The sequence below is a fragment of the Chiloscyllium plagiosum genome, unplaced genomic scaffold, assembly GCF_037043375.1.
Source record: "Chiloscyllium plagiosum isolate Xiang-an unplaced genomic scaffold, Cpla_swu_hap1 HiC_scaffold_31, whole genome shotgun sequence".
Lineage (NCBI taxonomy): Eukaryota > Metazoa > Chordata > Chondrichthyes > Orectolobiformes > Hemiscylliidae > Chiloscyllium > Chiloscyllium plagiosum.
The window spans coordinates 18246154-18270763 of record NW_028270169.1 but is presented as its reverse complement, the minus strand read 5'-3'; the positions used below and the strand labels follow the sequence as shown (position 1 = coordinate 18270763).

Below are 24610 nucleotides of genomic sequence, written 5' to 3'. Positions count from 1 at the left end.
TCAGTTCAATGCACAGAATCTGCAGTTTATTCAACACCGAGTATAAAGACAAACTACTGTGGTACTGGAAAGCTGAAATCAAAACAGGAAATGCAGGAGAAACTCAGCAGGTCTGGCAGCATCTGTGAGGAGGTGGGGGAGAGAGAGAAACAGAGTAAACCTTTCGAGTCCAGTCTGACGACTTCAGAACTGAACAGAAATTGCTGCTTTTGACAGTTAGCGGAGAATGATTGTCTGAGAGGGGCTAATTATAACGAGTGGTAAGCTAAGCACCATTACCTCGATATGGTTCAGAAAGGTGTGTAAGAGTAAACAGTATCTGCTGTCACGGTGTGCTTTTACCTGGGAATTTGGTCATGGTGGGGAGGTGGAACGTGGTATAAAAATGCTACTTTTTGGCTCCACCATTCATGTTGTATGCAAGGAAATAGGCACTTAGTTCACCTGCAAATGCAACTTGATAAAGTAATTCGTTTAACTAAAGAGAGTGCTGTGTTCCCTTACAACCACATTTGCAGTAAGTATCTGCATCTAGAACAAAAACAGAAATTGCTGGAAAAGCTCAGCAGATCTGGCAACATCTGTGGAGAGAAATCTGTTTATGTCACGGGAGGAGGGACCCTTCCTCGAAAATGGAGGAACTTTAGCTTTGAGCTTTTGAACTGAGTGTAAGGTTTTGGAGCATCAGGGACATAGGACACTTTGATCTAGAAAACAGTCAGACATCATGGGTGAGGAAGTTCTGGTTAGTGATAATGAGCAGGAAGATAGGCTGGGAATGGCATGCTTTGTCCTTGTCAGACAGATAATGTTTATGCCAATTGTGCAAGTGAGCAAAGTGACCACAGTATGGTACAGGATGCCCCTATATTGCCTGCATTTTAGAGTTGGAAAGGAGGTGGCTGTAAAAATACTGCATGCGCTGTCTTCCAAAATTCCCTCGATTCTGGAACTACACCAGTGGATTTGAAAGTGGCAGACTAGACGCCATTATATCAGTTAGCCTGCTTACTTTGGATTCTTGTCTGCCGGCCATTGCTGGAAAATGAGGGCAAGATCTGTTTTGGCTGAATTGCCCATCGAGTAGCTGTTTCCTCCTTTTTCCAGTTGCCGTGGGAATGTGGATGTGCTTACTGAGTCATTGCTAATTCCCTGCACGTGGTCAGCTCGGTGCTTTCATTAACCAAGGGGGTGTAATTCTGACATCGGAAAAACCGCGTGAAGGCTACTATCGCTGAAGTCTAAGCAGTTTGGTCGGTGTTCCATCAGTTCAACCACGCTGCAGCTGTTGTGACAGACTGACAGTTGGCAGAACAGGTATATGGATGGTGGTGAGGGGGGCGTGTGTTTGTGGAAGGTTGGTTTGGTATGATGAATAAAGTTGTTACCCTTGCACAGATGGATTGGCAGAGAAATAGATGCATAGTTGGCATATTGTGAGAATGGGTCATTGGCCATGAATACAGCTGGTGCAGTTGGCATGCTTTTAAAATGGATTCAGCAGAACCCACAGTTGACAAGTTGAAGTTATTTCACTTTACCGTCAGCAATGCCATAAGTGAGTTACTGATGGCCCCTCTTCCCAAAGGGGAATGCCTCTCAATGGGTGATTTCCGCACGAAACAGTCATGTCACAGAAGGTTAAAAAATCACACATTTGGAAGTAGAAACTAAACCTGCTGGACTATAACCTAGTGTCATGTGATTTGTAACCTTGTTCACCCCCAGTCCAATACCGGCACCTCCACATCATGTCACAGAAGGTGAGAATTAAAGTGGCGGGAGCAGGTTTGCTGTATTGAGACTGCAGGGGGTCAGAAAGGCTTGTGTCACTTTCCTATTTGGGATTGATAGAATCGTTGTGGCAATTTGACCTGTCGGACCTGCACGTGTCTGTTAAAAAGTAACCGGGATGGTCCCACTTCCTTGCCCTTTCCCTGTAGCCTCGTGTTTTTGTTTGTAATCTTTAGGTGTTTGTTTCCCTTTGGAAAGCCAGGATTGATTTTTCTCCACCACATGTAGTGCCTTACAGGTTCTGTATGTAGAACATTTACCTTCATGCCAGAGTTTCTTCCTTGGAGATGTGAGGAGGGGCCAGCATTCCTTGTCTAGAGAAACCACACCCAAAGCAGATCAATCAGTGAACCAACGACTTGTTGCCTGTGGGATTTTACTGTATGCACAGTTTTTTTTTGCTGTGTGTGGTTAAATGACATTCACTTGTAATGTGGTCCTGTGAAAGGGGCTTGGGACTGCTTACAGTGTGGGAGAGGCAAAGTAAATGCCAATTGGTGCTGTTGAGAAAGATAATCAAGTGAATGCTGGATCAGGCTGAATGGCCTTCTGTACCTATTCTGGAGTGTGGTGCTGGAAAAGCACAGCAGGTCAGACAGCATCCGAGGAGCAGGAGAATCGGCGTTTTGGGCAAAAGCCCTTTATTGGGAATTCTCCAGTATCTACAGTACTCACTTCTGCCTTCTGTACCTATTCTGTCTATAATTCAGACAATCACCTCTCCAGTGATCTTATGTTTAAAATACCATTAATTGTGTTGCTGAGAGATTCAGAACAGCAACCTGACAAAATTAAGCCTTCTTTGATCTCGGAGCCGATGATTTGAGACACCGTAATTGATGTCTCCTGGATGGAAAAGAGAAACGTTAGAACAGTTGTTGAGAGCTGCAATTTTTATACAGTGACATCCCTTTGCTTCCCCACATCCCTCCTTCCCACCCACCCACCCAATCAATTAGTCCATGTAAATGCCTGAAACAGATGAAGAGAGGTGTTTGGGTTGAGCCGTTATGCTTCCTGCTGCTGAATAGCTCACCAGTCCTCACTGGCCGAGCGGGTATGACGAAGGGGTAAAAATGGCTGCTTCAGGAATGTGGAATGGCTGCTTCAGGAATGCGTAGTTGAGCCAGAGCATGAGTCAGCAGCTTCAGGAGGGAGGATGAACATCACCAAGCTAGACTGTCATGACAGCGCGCAGATGTGTCCCTTCCTTAGTGCAGGGCCAAACGCAGCAGGAATGTCCGATATTCAGACTTTTGTCCATGCCATGCCAACTCATCTGAACTGGGCAAGAGACAGAGCAATGTAGTTGACCTCAGCCATCTGGACTTTGGATTGATTTGAGGCTGTGGTCAGTCTTCTCTTGCAAATCACAAGTGGTTCCTTTATGGACCAGGGAGAGCAAGTGACCAGAAGTTGGTCAATGGCAACCCATTTATTTTTAATGGCTTGGTTCCTGTCAGTTTTTCTTGTGGACCAAAGGAGCTAATTTCGATTCCTGGAGGAGGAAAAAGTTCAGTGGCTAACACTGAACACCTTCTTAAGTGGGTAGTTGGAGTGAACCGGTGCGCCCTGCTGACTTTCTGCAGTGAGGTTTGGTTTGTATTAATTGTGCAATTCCCTCCTGTCAGTGCATGTCAGTGGTGAGGGAGACAGTGAGGTGCTGTTCTTACAAAACGAACGGCAAACTGACACAAATTTAAACTTTTGCAGATTCACATTTTATTATGTTCCTGCCCCTTGCTGAAGGTACAGTAGCATTTGTGAATAAATAACTGAGAGCCACTGGTCTCACTGATAACTTAAGAGAAAATTACAGGCCTCAGTATTAACTGACCAATGGAAGGAGATGCTTCCCCCTACCCGTTGACAGCCTCCAGCTTTTTGATGCTCCATCTTCCAAATTGTGCCCACTGAAATGGTGCTGCAAATATTAAGATCATAAAAGGCATCTGGAGGGGGTATATGAGCAGGAAGGGTTTAGGGGGTATATGAACAGGAAGGGTTTAGGGGGATATGGGCCAAATGGGACTAGATTAGTTTGGGATATCTGGTCGGCATGGACGAGTTGGACCGAAGGGTCTGTTTCCATGCTGTGCATCTTTCTTATTCTATGACTCTTCAATCATCTGAAGTTGGCCTTTGGGTATTAGTTGAAAAGTGTGGCGCTGGAAAAGCACAGCAGGTCAGGCAACTTCCAAGGAGCAGGAGAGTCAATGGGTCAGACATAAGCCCTTCATCAGGAATGTGCAGGGGGATGGGGGGGCTGAGAGATAAATTGGAGGGTGGGGGGAATGGCTGGGGATGAGGTAGGTGGGAATGCGATTAGTGGATCCAGGTGGGGGTTAATTGTGATAGGTCAGTGGGGACGGTGGAGCAGATAGGTGGGAAGGAAGATGGACAGGTAGGACAGTTCAAGAGAGCGGTGCTAAGTTGGAGCGTTGGATCTGGGATGAGATGGGGAGATTTGGAAACTGGTGAAGTCAATGTAGATGCTGTGTTGTTGAAGGGCACTGAGGAGGACGATAAGGTGTTCTTCTTCCAGTTGGCAGGTGGCTTGGATTTGGCGGTGAGGAGGCCCAGGACTTGCATGTCCTTGAGGGAGTGTGAGGGGGAGTTGATGTGGTCAGCCACAGGGCGGAGGGGATGTTTGGGGTTGTCCAGAGATGTTCGTTTGGGAAATTGAGTAAAGGTAGGAGCGCAATGACAGAAACGTGTGGTGATAATGACCTCGTCCCCAGACAATGGGAAGAGGTAACCATTCATCTGCATGAGAAAGTTAGTTTTAATACAGATCTCGACTGTCTTTGCAACGTCTGGTTATTTTGTTTTACATTTGTGTGAAATCCTTTTCCATGAAACCTAACTTGCTCCCAAAATCCTTTCCATAAAGAAATCTATGATTTAAAAAGAAACCGTGATGCGGAGGTGCTGCTGTTGGATTGTGCACTTCCACTCGCAGCATTTGTACGATCTCTCTGCATATAAATTCTGTGTCTGTGCACTTTACTTCACCTGACGAAGGAACAGCGCTCCAAAAGCTTGTGATTTCAAATAAACCTGTTGGATTGTAACCTGGTGTCGTGTGACTTCTGACCTTAAAAAGAAACCAGCAGGTACAAGAATACAAGAAATAGCTGCATTAGTCTACTATTCAGCCCATCAAATTCGTTGACCATTCAATATGATGTCTCACATTCTGGCTTCAACTCTACTTTGGGTACGCATTTCCCATATCCCTCAATTCCCTGAGATGTCAACAATTTGTCTTGTCTCCGCCTTAGTTATATTCAATGAAGGACCATTCAAACTTCCACCTTCCTAACTTGGGAGTACTGAGGCCAGTGGTGACATGCCATTAGTGATCTGACTGAGAGAGGTCAACTCCGTATGGTTAGCAGTTAAAATCTGTGATTTTTCTGGGCCTGAAGAATCTGTACTGCTCAGTGAGTTGTGGTGGGAGGCGATCGTGGAAATATAGAAAATAGGTGCAGGTGGAGGCCATTTGGCTTTTTGAGCCTGCTCCATTATTCCGTATGATCATGGCTGATCATGCAACTTCAGTATCCCACTCCTGCTTTCTCTCCATATCCCTTGATCCCTTTGCCTGAAAGGGCCGCGTCCAGCTCCCTCTTGAATATATCTAATGAACTGGCCCCAACAGTTTTCTGTGGTACAGAATTCCACAGGTTCACAACTCTTGAGTGAAGAAATTCTTCCTTATCCTAGTCCTAATTAGCTTACTCCTTATTCTTAGATGTACAGAGGACAGTCACTCTGACATGACGGGAAACATTTCACAGACATACGGCATGTATTAATACGCTAACCCTATCTGTAACAATCTCCATGTGATTTGCACAAAGGTGACTTTTTATTTAATGAGAAGACCTTACAAGACTTAATAATGGAATGGTTGATGAGCAACAACAACTTGTGTGTATATGGCACCTTTTTAATGTAATAAGAATTCCCATGCCAATTCGTGGAATTGTAACCCATCAAAAATTGACAATAGAGGTATGGTGACTCAGAGATTGGCTTTCAGGGGAGTTTTAAAGCAGGGTTGATTCTGGTGAAGATTTAGGCAGTGAATTCAAGAGCGTCAGAGTTAGGCAGCTAAAGACATGACTGACAATGCTGAAGCGAAGGAAATTGGCGTCTGTGAAGATGCCTGAATTGGAGGAACGCAAAGAATTCTGGGAGCTGTAAGACTGGAAAAGATGAAATGTGGAAAATGGGATTTATTCCAGTTGTCAGCATGACTGTCAGATTTCACCAAAGACTTTTCTAATTTCTTAAGCCATTGGTCCTTCCCATGGAGCGAGCTGCATTTATAATCTGTTACTGTGATTAGATGCTCTGGCTGTCTTTGGATGTAAAGTGTGTTCATTCTGAAGTGCACAATAGATGGATGGTACAGAGCGAGTGGGAGAAACAGTTGAAAGCAGACTGAAGCAAGGCTGGAGGGGTGGGGAATGTTTCTTGCTGCTGACTTCCAATTGATTCCATCTGCTGTCCAGGCTACAGCTGCCTTGAGCTCCCGGATCCTTCTGACAGTAACCAGTGTGTCCCTGAGGCTCCCTGTGTGCAGAGGAGCTCCACACTGCAGCTTACAGACTCTCTCTTGCAGCTGCCAACTCAATTTACGAGATGGCCAGCATTGATTTCAGCCGGATGCCTAATACGTTCTCTCTCCTTCCCCTTTCAGCTCGCTCCCCATCACCCCTCCATGCCAGGTTCCTGCTGTAAATCAGCAAGGATGCCCTCAATCTTATTTGGGCTTCATTGTGCCAATTTAGCATATTTGGAGTGCTGATGGACAATTCAACCATTCAGTGTCTTGATAGAAAGTGGGTTTCTAAAGTGAAAATTTTTTTTATAAAGATTCCCTACAGTGTGGAAACAGGCCCTTCGGCCCAACCAGTCCACACAGACCCTCCGAAGAGTAACCCACCCAGAGCCATTTCCCTCTGACTAATGCACCTAACACTATAGTAAAAACAATGACTGCAGATGCTGGAAACCAGATTCTGGATTATAGGTTATCTCTCCACCCTTCAGGCACTCTGCCTCTATTCCTGAAGAAGGGCTTTTGCCCGAAACGTCGATTTTACTGCTCCTCGGATGCTGCCTGAACTGCTGTGCTTTTCCAGCACCTCTAATCCAGAACCTAACTCTACAGGCAATTTAGCATGGCCAATTCACCTGACCTGCACATCTTGGACTGTGGGAGGAAACCGGAGCACCCGGAGAAAACCCACACAGACACCGGGAGAATGTGCAAACTCCACACAGACAGTCACCTGAGGCTGGAATCGACCCTGGGACCCTGGTGCTGTGAGGCAGCAGTGCTAACCACTGAGCCACCGTGCCCCCAAATCTGAAGGAATTGCCAGAAGTGGTAGATTAACAAGGCAGTTATACTTCTGATTCTAAATCCCAAACTGGGAAGGGGGGGGGAGAAATGAGGGTTTCTTGTGGCAACATGGTAGTGTCCCTGCCTTTGGGATCAGAAAATTCTGGTTCAGGTCCCAGCTGGCTTAGGGGTGTGTCATTAACATGCACAGACAAGCTGAGTGGAAAAGATTTTGGGGTCTTGTGGCACAGTTGGTAATGTCCCTGTCTCTAGGTCAGCGCATTTAGGTGTAGCCCCGGAGATGTGTCATAGTGTGTCCCAACGAGTTGATGAAAAATAGTTAAGTCCCAGGTTAATTCCTGCAACTAGACTGAAACTATTTGTCAAGAGATTGGCTTGTGTAGCTTGTTGTCTTTTTGGGATGATTTCATTCTGTAGTGGCTCTTGCTCACGAAGTGAGGGAATTGCGTAGTAATTGGCCCTGAGATATGAGGGAGGATTGAGTAAGCTGGAGTTGTTTTCCCAACAGTGAAGAGGACCCGATTGACTGAGAGGTATAGATAGGGCGGACAACGGAGGCATGCTTTTCATTGGTAGAGCAGTCAATAGCTGGGGGCATTGATTTAAGATTAAAAGGCTGAAGGCTACCAGGGGAGTCGAACAGAATTTTGTTTCACTAAGTGGGTGAGGGGACACTGCCTGAAATGGTTAAATCAGAAACTTTCAACATTTTAGTGATGTATGGATACTCACTTGTGGCCTCCAGGGCTGTGGATCGAGAGCTGGAAAATGGAATGTTGTCAGATCTTTGTTGCCCATCGTGGATATGGTGGGCCAATTGGTCGCCTTCTGTGCTGTAAACATCTATTAGCTTCCCTCATCGCAGTGGGGGGAGGGGGTTAGCCTATCCCTGCTGCTGAATAGTGTGCAGTGACACCCTGAGAGAGTGCTGAGGTTATGAGGCCTGTGTGCCAATAGCCTATCCTTCGAGACGGTGTGGTTCTGCAGAGAGACAATCTGGATTGGAGACCGGGTTAGGTGGGGGAGAGGGAGGGGTGGGGGTGGGGAGGAGTGCCTGCATGAAAATGGAGATTTCACACGGAGGACAGAGAGGGGAAGCCAATTGCAGAGCTTGCAATTGATTCAGTTCTGGAACTCCAGGTGTATTCTGGAGATTTCCTCTAATTTACATTTTAAGTAGGGCCTTGTTAAACCCTATGAACAGTGCGCACCAGGTGCTGCAGGCACTCTGGGCCTGTATTATGGAGTGCTGTGAACTTTGGCCCCTGAGAGGACTTGGCACCCAAAAATCAAAGCATCAGAGCTTGAGGCGCTGAAGTGCCGTACGCCACATAATCAATCCCCAGATGATCCGAGGGTGAGAAATGAGGACCAGCATCATTCCCAAACTAACCTGCTGGGTATTGAACTGCTAATTATAGAGTCATAGAGATGTACATCACAGAAACAGACTCTTTGGCCCAACTTGTTCATGCCGACCAGATATACGAAAGTAATCTACTCCCTTTTGCCAGCGCTTGGTCCATTTCCCTCTAAACCCTACCTGTTCATGTTACCCATCCAGATGTCTTTTAAATTGTCCCCTCTGCCTCTGGCAGCTCATTCCATACACTCACCACCCTCTGCGTGAAAAAGTTGCCCCTTCGGTCCCTTGTAAATCTTTCCCCTCTAGTTCTGGACTCCCCCACCCCAGGGAAAAGACTTTGCCTATTTACCCTATCCATGCCCCTCATGATTTTATGAACCACTATAATTACTACAAACCAGTTCACCGGTGTTGGGGGGGAGGGGGTCACTTCTCGATTGTATGCCTAAATCCAGACTCCTGAAGTGGCAGAGGACTTCCAGGAAGACAGCAGAAATTCTTTAGGGATTCCTCGAAACATCCTGAAGAGGGTGAACGAGCACGCACACCCCTCACAGACTCCTAGGAGACAGAGAGAGCGTGTTCAGGATGGCACCGAAGCCACTGAGAGGCTTTGGGGACTTCCCAGGATGCCTTGGCTTTGCCTCTGCCTGTCTCCAAACTTCCAAACAAGCCAACTACTTCACCTTCCAAGCAGCAGGTGGTAAGGATCTGCAGGTCGCATGTTGAATTTATCCGCCATCTCAGAATCCACTGAACCTGAGTGGAATGAGGTCCGGAAGGGTGGCCTGAGGTAGAGAAGAATCGACTATCATGGCGTCTGATTCACAGGACCAAAAAGATTGCAGGCTCAGTTTGTTGCCTATGATGGAGTCACTCCTCTCCACAGGGGACAATTTATCCAGACTTCCCCCGTATTTGGTCCTCCTGCAGCAATTATTCCTGCTGGGAACCTTTTGAGGGTAATTGATGATGACGTGAGAACAGAATGGAGCTCAATTGTGGAATAGCTGTGACTGGACTAAAAGTACTCGAACGTAGAATAGCCACTTGACGCAATTCCCTGAGATCTGGCGATTATTTCCCCTCATTGAGAGGTTAGCACCATCAAGAGGAGGAGGGAAAGAAACCATTTCCCAGATTTTAAAGGGGACTGGGAATAACTATACTTCTGGGGAGAGGATTGAAGTGCAAGGAGGTTCAAGAAGGCAGCTCATCACCACCTTCTCAAGGGTAACTAGGGATGGACAATAAACGCTGGCCCAGGCATCTCATGACTGAATGAAAAAAAATTAAAGGTGGATGGAGCTGGGTGAGAAACTGTAGAGTGATACAATATCAGTGATCAGGTGATGGAACTGGAGACAAGGTCTCGGAGATGGTGATAATGGCCCTGACTATAGAACTCTGACATCAGTGATGAAAGCTTGTTGAAAGGTTATTTGGTTGTGGGACAGTCACCATCACCAATGATATATCCCTTTTCCCAGCTGCCATGGACATATTTGCCTGTAGTTAGTGGAAACGCAGCTTGCAATGAGTATCCACACACAGCTGACTGATGCCAGATTTGTAGATGGAGACAAGGAAGCATAAGAGTTGGCCAATGTGCCCTCAAGCCTATTCTAGCACTTAAGTTACAGCTCAGCTTTGATTTAATTAACTCCACCTACCCACCTTGATTCCATCTCCCTTTAATAAAAGCGTTGGTAGTGTTCAGATGATTAGTCTTGACAACACTTTTGTTGAAGGGACTTCCTGATCTTTGTGTGTAAGTGTTTCTAACATTGCCACTGAGTGAGTTCATCTGATTTTAAGGTTATAGCCTCTAGTTCTTGACCTTCAGGACAATTTATTCCAATATCTAGTCATGCATTTATCTGACATAACATGAAGTTAAAATCTTTACATTTGGGGATTATTTCTAAATTGTGCTTCAGTTTTTGATAATTGCTTATAATTAAGCCTTGCAATAAAAAGACATGAATGTGCCTTTGTTGACATAAATCTAATGAATCTGATGTTTGCTGAGGCACAGAGGTGGTTGCGTTTGATGTTGAGTTGGAGAGGCCCATTAGTGATTGATGCAGTTTCTGACACAGCCCTCTTACTTTCCAAGAAGTTGACATTTTGTTGAATCCAATTCTGCTGTTGTTAATTGAGGTACATGTAGAAAAATCCCATGAAATTGATATCCCAGACTCAACAACTAACCTGAAGCCATGCTTTTCAATAGTTGATTCTCTTAATAGTGAATGTTGTGATTTGGTTCTTGGCTGACACAAGGGGTGGTTAAAATGTTTTGATTGCTCTAGTTAGATTATCAACGGCCTCAGTTTTAAAAATTAAAGCAAGAACATAAGTGAAGGGAAATTAAATGATTGATTGATTGATTTACACCTAACAAACTCCATCTACTGCAATTTAATCAATTTTATTACTTAAAAATGAAATAATTGCATTTATGTAGCACCCAAATGACCACCAGATGTTTCAAAGTGCCTTACAACGGATGAAATGCAGTTGTAATATAAAAAAAGACGACGTATTTATGCACAGCAAGTTACCAAAACAAATTTTGTAAAGACCTAAGCATCTCTTTTTGTGATATTGACAAAGGGTTAAATATTGGCCAGGAGCTGGTGGATAACTTCCATGCTGTTTACAATAGTTCCTTGGAATCTCCTGTGTCCCCCTGGTGGAGTAACAGGACCTAGGGTTAATTTCTCAAGTAAAAAACAGCACCTTCTTCAGTGCAGCAGTGCTTCTGTGGATAATCAACTTCTGTTAGAATATAGATTGTGAACTGTACCCACAACCTTTTGATTCTTACACAAGAGTACTACCGACTGAGGCACGTTTGATAAATAAACTTTGTCTCTAGTCTCTGCCTTGCCATGCCAGGAATGAGAAACAGGAACATGGAAATCCTCAGCATAATCAAAATGAGGTTAAGAAATATTTGCAAATGAATCTGCACCTGTGATGCAAATTCATCGTGAAGTTACATAACCCCGTCTCGTGGCCCAGACTATATGTAGACATTTGGACTAAATGTTTTGATGCAGCGAGACATCCTGTGACCATCGGTGCTTGGTGCATGTGGTCCCCAGTGCTTTCGTTTCATATGTAATGTTGCAGTGACCATGAAGATACCTGATCTGATAAACTTAATCATTCCCCAGATTGAGCACCGGTTGAGTTAATCTTGAGCTGTCAGTGTATGTTGACCCCAGTTCTGAGAGATAGTCGGTGTTATATTATTTATGTGGTTGCTTTCAGGTCTACTGAGTGACAGTTAAATTGTCAGAGGTATTAATTCAGTTGTTGAGACTGGGGAATTGTGTGCTGCAGGACCTGTAAGATTACCAGGTTATTTTTGAAGGTGGATTGTTCTGTAACCTATAATCATGCATGTCATAATCCATATTATTTAACTGTTGCTTGCGTAGCCTCTCCTATTCACTGATCCACTTCTTTGTAGATCTTTCTCTACTAATGCTTTTTCCTTCCTGTGTTATTACTTGTTACTTTGAATTTTTCCCTCCTTTTGTTTTGCCTTTCCTTTTGATATTCTTCGAGACCTTGAGCTCTTGCTTTCCACTGAAGTGTCACTCACAATTATCTCTGGGAGCTGGAAATATAAAAGAAAGGAAAGTGTGCTTCGGATTTGTGGAGCCTTGTTCAGATCAAAGCTCCACAAATAAAACCATCCTCAACAATGGGGAGCTCACCACATCTGTGCCGAAGGTGAGACTGAAACATTTGCAACCATCCTCCGACTGAAGTGCCAACTGAGAGATCCATCTCAGCCGCTTCCTGAAGTCCTCATCACCATGGATACCAGTCTTCAGTCAATTTGATTCAAGAAATGGCGGAAGACATTGAAGACACAGTCTATGGGACGCTGCAACATTTCAGCAATTGTAGACTCATACTCCCCGATCTAGCCGTGCCCTAAGCCAAGCTGCTCCAGTAAAGCTATAGCAACGTCGATAATTGTTCAGCTATTACCTGTCCACAAAAACAGGTAATATTTATCTTAATCAATTACCATCTTATTAGTCTCCTCTTGTTCATCAGTCGTCAAAAAGTGTGGCGCTGGAAAAGCACAGCGGGTCAGACAGCATCCGAGGAGCAGGAGAGTTGACGTTTCAGGCATGTGCCCTTCATTAGGCTTGTGCCCGAAACATGGATTTTCCTGCTCCGTGGATGCTGCCTGACCAGCTATGCTTTCCCAGCACCACTCTAATCTTGACTCTGATCTCCAGCATCTGCAGTCCTCACTCTTGCCTAACTGAATTCAAGACCAATATCTTTAGAGAAATGAAAAGCAGCCTTCTTAGTAGTAGTGAACTAGTAGTTTGCAGAAACCCCTATTCTCACACATGCTAAGTGCATTGTGCAGGACTGGAGAATAGTGGGTGAAGAGCTCTGATCTCCAGTCTCTGCAGTCCTCACTTTTTCTCCTCTGATGGAAGGTTTTATTGATAGTGCTATCAGGTGGCACTTAACTCAACACTAATTGATGCTCAGGGTTCTGCCAAGGACACTCAGCTGCTGGTCTCACTTCACTCATGGGCCAAATATGAACAAAAGAACTGAACTCGAGAGTGACTGCTCTTAACATCAGGGTAGCATCTGACCTACTGTTGTGTTAAGGAACCCCAGCAAAACTGAAGTCAGTGTGATTCGCGGAGAGAACTCTCCACTCTCCACAAGGATGGTTGGAGTCATCCCAAGTACAAAGCAAGGTCAGTCATCTTGAGTTCCTCAGGGTAGTGTCTGAGGTCCAGCCATTTTTAGCAGTGTTTTCAATCATCTTCCTTCCAAAATTTGGTGGGAAATGGGGATATTCACTGTTCAACACAATTCACAACTCCTCAGTTACCAAAGCATTCTGTGTCCATATGAATTAAGACCTGGACAGCATTCAAACTTGAGTTGATAAGTAGCAAGTAATATTTACATCAGGCAATTATCATCTCCAGCAAGAGAGAATCTAACCATCACTCTTGACATTCAATGGCATTACCAATGCTGAATCCCCCTGTATCAACAGCTTGGCTTTTTCCATTGACCAGAAACAGACTAGAGTTGAAAAATGTGGTGCCCTGAGGAAGGGATTATGTCCGAAACGTCGTTTCTCCTGCTCCTCGGATGCTGCCTGGCCTGCTGTGTTTTTCCAGCACCACATTTTTCAACTCTGGTACTCCAGCATCTGCAGTCCTCACTTTCTCCCAGAAACAGACTAGAGCAGGCACATACTGTGGCAACAAGGAGAGGTCAGAAACTTGGGCGTTATGCTGCGTGTACCTCACTTCCTCATTCCTAAAGACTGTCTAGCATCTACAAGGCTAAGTCAGGAGTGTTGATGGAATACTCCCCGCTCCCTTGGGTGAGTGCAGTTCCAATAACGCTCAAGTGACTTGATTTCACCCAAAACAAAGCAGCTCACTTGATTTTCATGCATCCCATCCACCACCTTTTAAACATTCATTTACTCTATAACAGAATACAATGGCAATTGTGTGTTCCACTGACAAGATGCAATGTAGCAACTCATAGGGATACAGGAACAAGAGAAGACCATTCAGCCAATTGAGCCTGCCCTGTCATTTGACATGGTCATAGCTGGTCAAATACTTCAATGCTATTTACCCACACCACCCTAATAAGCCTGTATCCCGCTGTGAATCAGAAACCTATCAATTTCTGCCTGGAACATACTCAGAAGGTTGAACTTCCACAGCTTTCTGGTAGAGAATTCCAAAGGTTCCTAACCTCTGGAGTAAAAGAGATTGTCCTCATGGCAGACCTAAGTGCCCCTACACCCCCTCCCCATTTTGAAATTGTGCCCTGTGGTTCCAGACTTCTCAATCTGGGAAACATCTGAGGCTGCGCCTACTCTGTCTATCCCTTTTAAGGGACTTTTGATTTGGTCACCTCTCATATTTCAAAACTTTAGAGAATGCAAGCCTAGTTTGGCCAATTCTTTCCATGGGGCAGTCCCACCATTACCAGGAACAAGTCTGATGAACAAACTCGCCTTAGACAGCACCTTCCAAACCTGCACCCTTTACCTCAACCAGAGCTACCCAAAGTGATGTCAGGGGCCATAAGCTCTGGCTGCTCTGGGGTTCCAACCAACTTATAAACACTGTATGCCTGTCTCCCACTCTTTCAGTTCTCACTGAGGGGTCATGCCAGTTTTCAACAATCTAAATGTGGGCACAGAGGGAACAGGTTGAGAAACATTGACAAGAAAGAAGAGGACAACAAATACACAGGAACATTCCTTGCTTGCAAGTTCCCCTTCAAGCCACACCCCATCCTGACTTGGAACTATATCACCGCTTCTTAGTGCCACTGGACCCAAATCACTCTATTCCAGAGTGTGATGGCAGTGTGATGTCCCATTGACAAGGTGCAATGCAGCCATAGTAACAGTATGATGGGTGTACCTCCCTCCATGATAGCCTGCAGCTGTTTAGGAACACTGCTCACCACCACCACCACCACCCTCTGAAGGGCAGTTAAGGATAGGCAGTAAATACTGGCCATGTCGGTGATACCCATATCCCATGTTAATTGGTCATGAAGCTGGACATACTGTGGAACAAACCAATATTGTAATGCATAGGAGAACACACCTCAGGTACAGTTTTGGGTGTCTTGGCTGTACATTGCATTATTCTGTGCAGACCTGGAAATGCCTGGAGTGATATCGCTGCATACCATAGCAACTTTGGCAATGATAACTGATGTCTACTACCATATAACAGTGAGATATGAAAGCTTTCCACATTAAAAAGACCCAAACCCACATAGTCTTCCAAATTAAAATCAGATAGGATATTCTTCATGGAGATTGGCCAGTGGAGGCCATGCAAGTATTTATGTTCCACTCAAACCCCACCCCCCCAAAATTCATGGCAATGTACAATTCTTCCCCTTTCTCCATGTCCTCATATAGCTGTCTTGCCACTTCTTAACTACAGAGTTGAAAAATGTGGTGCTGGAAAAACACAGCAGGCCAGGCAGCATCCGAGGAGCAGGAGAATCGATGTTTCGGGCATAAGCCCTTCTTCAGGAAACATCGATGTTGTAGTGATTTCCATATTGTTACCCTTCTCAAAGTGAAGAACGTTCTTCTGGTTTCCCTATTGGATTACATTGGTGATTATTTTATATTAATAGCCTGTAGTTAGTCACCGCCTACAGGAGGAAACACTCTTTCTCTATCCACTCGATCACACCCTTTATAATGTTAAAGACCTGTGTTAGGATGCCCCTCAAAGTTCTTTCTCCAATGGAAAGAAATGCAGCTGACATTCCTGATCTGTATACCTATGTATTTCTGGGATCTTCCCTGCACCTTCCCAGTGCCTCTGTAACCTTTTTATTTAATGATGACTGAAACCAGAAGCAGTATTCCTAGTCTCACCAAGATTCAGAACAGATTTGGCACAACTTTGATTCTTTTCAACATTTATCTGTCTGGAAACGAAGCCTCGTGCTTGGATTGCTTTCTGTTGTTTTTTTGACCTTTCTAATCTGTGACGCGACCTTTACTTTAAACCAGCTAAGAGCAAATCATGTGATTGCCAGCGGTGGTCAGATATAGTTAATGACATTAACACAAGTTGTTCAGTTGTCATATCTTGCTATTTTTAGACACTACAATCCACATCCTACAGGCCTGTGCCTGATTCTGATCCAAAACTTGTTTTTTTTTTAAATCCATATGAGTTTAGAGGGGGAGGGGATTGAAGGTAGGCAGGCTCTAAAAGTAACTCTGTCCCCAGGCCATTTATACAGAAGAGGGATGGGTTGACAGGGACACCCACCTCCAAAGAGTGGGTAGCTGTTTGAACTTGTTAACAGGTACTTAAGGCCAGTTAAAAGGACCAACTGGGACTTTCTGGTGGGCTTCCAGTTTCCTGTAGTTGTTGGGGTCAGTTTAACTGTCTGGAGATGATCCCCTCCCCCAAAGCCATTGTTGGGGGTGTTGCAGGGTGTGTTCCTGCAGGCTACTCAATCCGACTCGCTCCCTCCACTTCAACTCACTCATTCCACTTCACTCAACCTTAGTCATACAGCACGGAAACAGACCCTTCGGCCCAATCAGTCCATGCTGACCATAATCCCAAGCTAAACTAGTCCCACCTGCTTGCACTTGGCCCATCTCCCTCCATACGTTTTTTTGTTCATGCACTTATCCAAATGTTTTTTCGACATTGTAACTATGCCCATATCCATCACTTCCTCTGGTGTCAATCCATTTCTCTCCACCTAACTCACTCCACCATTCGGCCTCAATCGCATGCTGTCTCAGTCTCTCGTGCTCTCTCTCTCTCTCTCTCTCTCTCTCTCTCTTTCAAACTCTCGTTTTCTCACATTCCTCTGTCTTTCACCTACATACTCGCTTCTTTCCTGTGTGCAAAAGCCTTTCTTAATTTAAACATCGATAAATTAAATAAAGATTGCTCCCGTTTTGAAGTACCCTCTGCCTCTTTGATCCTCCGTTGGGTACAGCTGGTGCTGTCGAACTAGGAAGCCTTTGAACAACTCTGTAACTTGGAGAGTTTGCCCTCTGGCTATTAATCAGCCACTCTGGAGAAAATTTCATTGATGGTTTCCTACACCATGTGAGCTTCTGGCCTCTGTTCGATTCTGGTGGAGGAGTTCAGAATTGTGCAAGAAAAAAGCCTTCAAAATCAACATTTCAAGTTTAGAAATCCAGTAATTCCAAATAAGTGCACGTTTTGAATATTCAGACTGAACCTGGCACATATTTCGGGACACCTGTTGGTGCCTTAATAGGGATGTTGGATCAGTTGGCTGTATCCCATGAGTTTTATGTCATGTGGAATCTATCTGTCGCATCTCAATGATGAGTGTAAGTTGAATTGTGTCCAAATTTAATAAAAAAACGTAATTGCTGATGACTTCAATTGATTAGGAAAGATGTCCCATTTGGCCAAGTGTGAAATCAATTCCTTTCATTTGGATCACAGTGTTGGATTGTTAACTGTCCTGGGAAGTAAGTCTCCTCTGTCAGTGAGCCACGTTTATCAATATCCTCACTCGGTATTGCATGAGTTTGAACCATGAGATCTGGTATTCTGGGTAGAATAAGCTTCATGGAGAGCAGGAACAAATTCCAACTATTTTCCTGGAAAGCTATGATTATGGGGGGGGGGGGGGGGGGGCTTGATCTCTTCCTTTTAGTGTTCTTTGTTTATCTTCTATATTTTTGATCTTTAACCCCCATTCTGGAATAAAATCTGATTTTGTGCAAATATGGAAACAACTTACCTTCAGAACAGCCGCATGATTTCCATGATTAAAATGCATAGATTTTATGCAAGAGTCTTTGGGCATTATTTTGTTTTGGAAATAGTTTAGATTATTCAAAGGGGATGGAGCCATTGGGTCCTTGTAGGTACTTTCTAATTATGAAAGAAGCTAAGGTTCGTACATATCAGGAGTACTGTATACCACCCAAGGGCAAGGAGACAAGAGTTGAACACAGAACAAAATCTGAGCATCGCATTTGTTGTCAAATGGCTCCGGAAATTAAACTGAGAGGGAGAGATAATTGGACTCCATTTGCAAGGCCCAGAGTTCAAACCAGAGTCTCATGTTGTTCAGGGACAGCTGATTTCAATATGTGAGCTCTATACCTCGGCCAGCTCGCTAAGAGGAGAGCACAGTACTTTGAAAGGGAGTATCATTTAAGGTGACAAGCCTATTCCCATCCTGCTTGCCTTAACGGTATGTGGCATCTTGCACATTTCTGATTTACATCAGTCCGCCATTGGCAGTTGTGTCTTCAGCTGCCTAGGCCTTAAGCTCTGGAATTCCCTTCCTATAGCTGCCTGTTCCCTGTTCTCCTCTGAAAGCACCCCTTAAAACGTACCTCTTTGACTAATCTTTTGGTCCATGGCTTAGCATCTTCATGTGGATTAGTGTTGATGCTTCATTGATACAGTCCCCAAGTGGTGCTTATGGATGCTTTACTCTAAAGAGTACTATGATAATGCAGGATGTTATATATTAATTTTTTGAAGTAATTGGAGAACCATAAGGTTAGAATCTGCTGAGCTTAGGTTAAGTTGTGCAATCAGTGAATAATACACTCAGGAAATGTCCATACAGTAGGTCTGTGACTCATTGACCATATTATGTGCACAATGTAGTTGTGTCATAGTCTCATCAGTCATTGACATTGTTGCATCCAAACCATAAACTTCAGGGGCAGGGTGACAACAATTTAGGTATGTAATATAACGACGTGGCAGTTATCTGCCTAGATACTGCCTGTGGTGCAGCAATTCCATTTGACAGCGTGAGACTTGTATTAAAACAGTGTTGCTTTTCTTTGTTACTGTTGATGGTCTTAGAATGGCTGTAAGCACTCTGATAATTAATGAGGTAATTTCTGAACTGTAGTCACTGATGTAAAGTAGAAAATGCGGCAACGAATCGGTGCGTTGCAAGCAAAGGTGTGATAACAACCTTTTTAATCATCTTCAGTAATAATATTGACCAGTACATCGGAATCATTCCGCTGCTGTTCTTTGGAACATTGCCATTGGTTTATTTATTTTCTGAGAGAGCAGACCAAACCTCGGCTTAAGAAAAAAAACACAGGCCATTCTGCCCCTCAGGTCTGCTCCTTGGATGCTACCTGAACTGATCCAGAATCTGGTTTCCAGCATCTGCAGTCATTGTTTTTACCTCCAAATTCGACAAGGTCATGGCTGATTTGTTTGTGTGCTTAATGCCACTTCCCTATTCCTCATAACCCTTGACTACATTGTTGATCACAAAGCAGTCTGACTCCGCTGATCCAGCCACCACTGCTGTCTGGGGCAGAGAATTCTAATAACCCTCTGAGTGAAGAAATTCTTCCTATCCTCCATCTTAAATGGGAGACCTTTTTATTTTGAAACTCTGGCCCCTAGTTTTATGCTTTGTCAGCAAGGTGGCAGCTTGGACAGTGCAGCTTTCAGTACTGACTGGGAATGTCAGGCTAGACTTTCAATAATGCACAGGTCTCTAGAGAGGGATTTGAACCCACAACTTTTGACTCTGAGGTGCAAGAGTTGCCCACTGTGTATCAGCTGCTGTGGTCCAGGAAAATAACAGCCAGATTGGTTAGCACGGTGGCTCAGTGGTTAGCACTGCTGCCTCAGAGCACCAGGGACCCGTGTTCAGTTCCCACCCTTGGGTGACTGTGTGGAGTTTGCACATTCTCCTCATGCCTGTGTACATTTCCTCTGGACGCCCCAGTTTCCTCCCACATCTCAAAGATGGGCAGGTTAAGTGGATTGGGCCATGCTAAATTGCCCGTAGTGTCCAAGGATATGTAGGCTGGGTGGATTAGCCATTGAAATGCAGGGTTACAGGGATTGGGTAGGGGGAGTGGGTCTGGGTGGGATGTCTTTGGAGGATCGGTGTGGACTCAATGGGCCTAGTAGCCTGCTCCTATACTGCAGGGATTCTATGATTCTTCCTAGTCTACCCTCTAAGAATTTCAGCAGGTTAATGGTCATTTGTTGTTCACTGTCTGAGAGAGGCAGGATTATGGGATTCGGTGGCGTTAAAAACAGCACCAGCAGAAATTGACAGCTTGCTGGGGTGACTTGTGTGTATACCTCCCCTCCTGGCATGGGAAGAGAGAGTGACTGGATAAAGAGAGGGAAATAAATAATCTCATAATCAATAGGAGCAGCTTTAGCATCATAAATGTCGGGGCCAGTTTTTAATCAAACTCCGATGACAGAAACTGTTTCTTTCTTTAGTACATGCAAATATCTGGACCAAGTGAGTGCCCCTTATTTTCTGAGTTTAAGGTGATTGGTCCACCATGTAATCTGTAGCGAGGAGACTTCTCTGTGATGTGCGATATTGCTTGTGTTTCTTCACAACTGGGTGAGAGACATTTTCAGAGGCCCCAGTGCAGAACCTGTTAAGCAAGGGTCAGCCTTGCTGTGGAAACTCAAAGCCTTGCCATTTGATGGAGGAGTTTGACATAAGGGACCTATTCGGGACTTCCAGATCTGGTCTTCTAACACCCAATAACCTGCCTTGTTTTCACAAGTTTTAATCTGCTATTTTGCAATGTTCAGAAAGACAGCCTTTTGAGGGCAGCAGTATCTTTATTTAAATGTGTCGATGTGGTGAGGACAGGCACTGGGAAACTAACTGGAGCTTTCCCACCAGGTAAAAGCAACTGAGGAGATGATTAGATGTAAAGGGTATCCGTCCTAGCTATGATATTTTTCTGTGTGAAGGAACAGGAGTCTTTTTCCTAGCCTCCTGAGGGGATATTTAATCCTCCCTTGTTCCAGACTGGTTCACATCCTCAGTGAAAACAAAAAATGCTGGAAATGTCCAGCAGATCAAGCAGCATATGTGGAGGGAAAAATAGCTTTAACGTTTTAACATCATCAACCTGATCTGTTTCTTCCATCCCAGATGCTGCCTAACCTGCTGAGCAGTTCCAGCACTTTTAAAAAATAAATTCAGTTTCCCGCATCTCGCCTTTGTGTTTGCGTTAAAATTGCCTTCACGTCCTCAATCTGCTGTGATCAGACTGAAATCAGTGGTTTTCCGACTGGAAATTCCGTGTGCAGTTAAAATTCCATTAGCAGCGAAATGGGTGCTGACAGGAAAAACTGCACCATAATCGAAAAGGCAGTTCACTGCTCCCTCAGAACCTTCCACTTGGTTCTTTTTGAGTGGCGTCTGCCATTTGTGAGCCAAGCTGAGGAGCTATCCTCCAGTCTGATTTGAAGACTGCAGAATCCTCACTGACGTGTGCAATCTGACTTGTTGTTCCATCCATTTCTCATTCCTCTGAGGGAACAGAATGATTGATTGACCTGCAGAGTTCAACATCTGTGGCTGCTCTGGAGAAAGAAAGATTCGACCCAGAACTAAAAACAGAATAAGCTAAAAATACACAAGCGGTCACACAGCATCCGCTAAGAGAAGTTAATATCTTGTTAAAGATAAATGAGCTGCGGGGATGTCCTTGTGGCTATATCCTATGCCAACTACAGTTTGCATGAACATTGGGAAATGAACAGATAGAACGTGATAGATTTGCACTTTGAGCAGATTGCTGTATTCAACTTTGAGCATGGTCACGCGTTCCCGGTTTTGATAAATTTTGGCAACATCAGAATGTTAAACTAAGCTTCATTTATTTCAAAGCCATGACGGTTCCTTTAAAGTTTAATTTCACATTTGTCCTGCTTTTCCATGTGTTAGCGGAAGCGGGTGTTTGCTTTTGTCCACAGAAATCGCGTGGTTCCATGCTTCAGTTCAGTTTTGCTAATCTCTATGCACTCTTTTCCCCCCTCTTTCTTTTGTCCCTGTGCACTCTGGAATATCAAATGTCCAGAATTAAGGATGAAATTGGAATACTGCACTGTGAGACATTGCGCTGTGACCTGCACAAGTTTTGTCTCGAAGGCTGGCAGTTTTGGAAGATTTTAAAGCAGAGCAGAGGGTACTACTTTTCACAGGAACGTGCTTAATAATGAAAGAATTGGCTGGCAGAGAGGCAGGCTGGAAAGAGTGTCTGATCCTAATCAATCAATTTACAATTGGCTTTGTGACATACTCATTCCCCAACCTCTGTTGGCAAAGATGGTGTGTCTACAGCTGGCATATTGAGACCATATGCTGGGAGCCAGCAGCACCTGGTATGGAACAACATTAACTTAGAAACAGCTTCATTGACTTGAGACTTTTTATCTTGCGTTAAAAAGTGACTCTATACTTCATCAAATATTTAATTGGCAGTGAAGTGTGTTGGAAGATACGGCGCTATGCAAATACAATGTAGTATCTACAGCATCTCTTTTCAAGGGTGAAGAATTCCTCTCGGACCACTGCTACTAGCATCCTGCAGTCTATATAAAAAGCATGTTTTTATCAGTTGCTTCCTCTTGTGGTTTTTTGATGAGTCTCAAGTTACTGACAGAGTTCTAATTGACCACCAAAGTTTATAGCTGTCTTGGTCAGATTTTAAGATTCTGGTTGTGTTTCTCTGAATTCACCTGTGTTTTGCCAATTTGTTAGCATACTGTTCCTGCTTTGAAATTCAAAGGGAACATTATTGACAGATCTTTTTGCAGCCTGAACGCATTGCAGATAAATAATTTGTCTTTAAATGCCATTGAGGTTCCTGGCACTTGAGTCATTCACCACACCTTGACAGCTGCATTCTTTTCCTTTACAAAATGGTGATGGTCCCTGTTAAGTATCTCTTACCTAACAATTCCTGTGTAATGGGAAATAAGACAGCCCTGCTATAGGAAAGATGTTGTTAAACATGAAAGGGTTCAGAAAACACTTACAAGGATGTTGCCAGGGTTGGAGGATTTGAGCTACAGAGAGATGCTAAATAGGCTGGGGCTGTTTTCTCTGGAGCATCGGAGGCTGAGGGGTGACCTTTATTGAGGTTTATAAAATCATGAGGGTCATGGACAGGATAAATAAACAAGGTCTGGGGTGGGGGAAATCCGGAATTAGAGGGATATAGGTTTCAAAGGGGAAAGGTTTCAAAGGGACCTAAAATGCAGAGAGAGTGTGTGTGTGTGTGTGTGTGTGTGTAATTGAAAAGACATCAGGATGGATACATGAACAGAAAGGGTTTAGAGGGATATGGGCCAAATGCTGGCAAATGGGACTGGATTAATTTAGGATATCTGGTCAGCATGGATGAGTTGGGCCGAAGGGTCTATTTCCATGCTGTACATCTCTATCACTCCTATGACTAACGTCAATCCCACAAAGTTGACAGTGTACAACATTCATTTTAACTTGGAACTAGTGCTTTAAGCTCAGAAAGGCTTTTGTCTGCATGTATGAAGTTTAAAAAAGAATTTATTAAAACAGTTAGCAAAAATCAGTGACAGTAATGCATGAGGTTCTTTTAGTCTCATTGTATGACCATTTGTTTATTTGAGATGGAAACTGTATAAGATTAGATTAGATTACTTACAGTGTGGAAACAGGCCCTTCGGCCCAACAAGTCCACACCGACCCGCCGAAGCGTAACCCACCCATACCCCTACATTTACCCCTTTACCTAACACTACGGGCAATTTAGCATGGCCAATTCACCTGACTTGCACATCTTTGGACTGTGGGAGGAAACCGGAGCCCCCGGAGGAAACCCACGCAGACACGGGGAGAACGTGCAAACTCCACACAGTCAGTCGCCTGAGGCGGGAATTGAACCCGGGTCTCTGGCGCTGCGAGGCAGCAGTGCTAACCACTGTGCCACCGTGCCGCCCACGTGACATAGATGTGGTTCAATAGTTGTCCACATCTATGTCATGTAACTTATGGTATCTAAATCCCTTCAGAGAGGTTTGAGGGAGGTGATTAAAGTATTAAACCCCACAACTTAAAATCAAAGACCAAGTTGGAATGATCATATGGTGTGCGGGGAGTGTCTTGCTGGTCTTAAACTTGTGTGCAGCTTCAGATGACCATGTATGCACCTTTTCTAAGCTGTTATCGCAGGAATTTCCAGGATTTTGACCCAGTGACCATGAAGGAACAGTAATGTAGATGGTGAGTGCCTTGGAGAGGAACATGCAGAGGGTGGTGTTCCCACACTGTCCTTGTCCTTTTGGGTGATAAAGATCATGGGTTTGGAAGATATTGTCAAAGGAGTCTTGATGAGTTTTTGCACTTTTTCCTGTCAATGGTTCATATTGCTGCCATGGTGAAGGAAAGGTGATGTGTAACATGATGGATGTGATGTCAATCAGGCAGGTTGAATGTTGTTAGAACCTTCACTCAGCCAAGCAAGTGGAGAGTATTCCATCTCACACTTGCCTAATGTCTTGTAGATGATGGACAGACCTTGAGGAGTCAGGAGATGAGCTACTCACTGTCGAATTCCCAGTCTTTTGATTTGCAGTGATCATGCCTTTGAATCTCAAAGGGAGGTGATTGTAGTATAATACTTGTTTAATGTAAATATGATCAAATTTGCCCAATTTCACCTGTTCCTCCCTCCTTCTTTTGATATA

General features: G+C 44.3%; 1 protein-coding gene across 2 annotated transcripts in view; it reads left to right on the top strand.

Annotated features, from left to right (window-relative positions):
- The window catches only part of cuedc1b (CUE domain containing 1b), a 170661-nt gene that overhangs the window by 76045 nt on the left and 70006 nt on the right, over positions 1-24610 (top strand). The gene's annotated exons all lie outside the window — the stretch shown is intronic.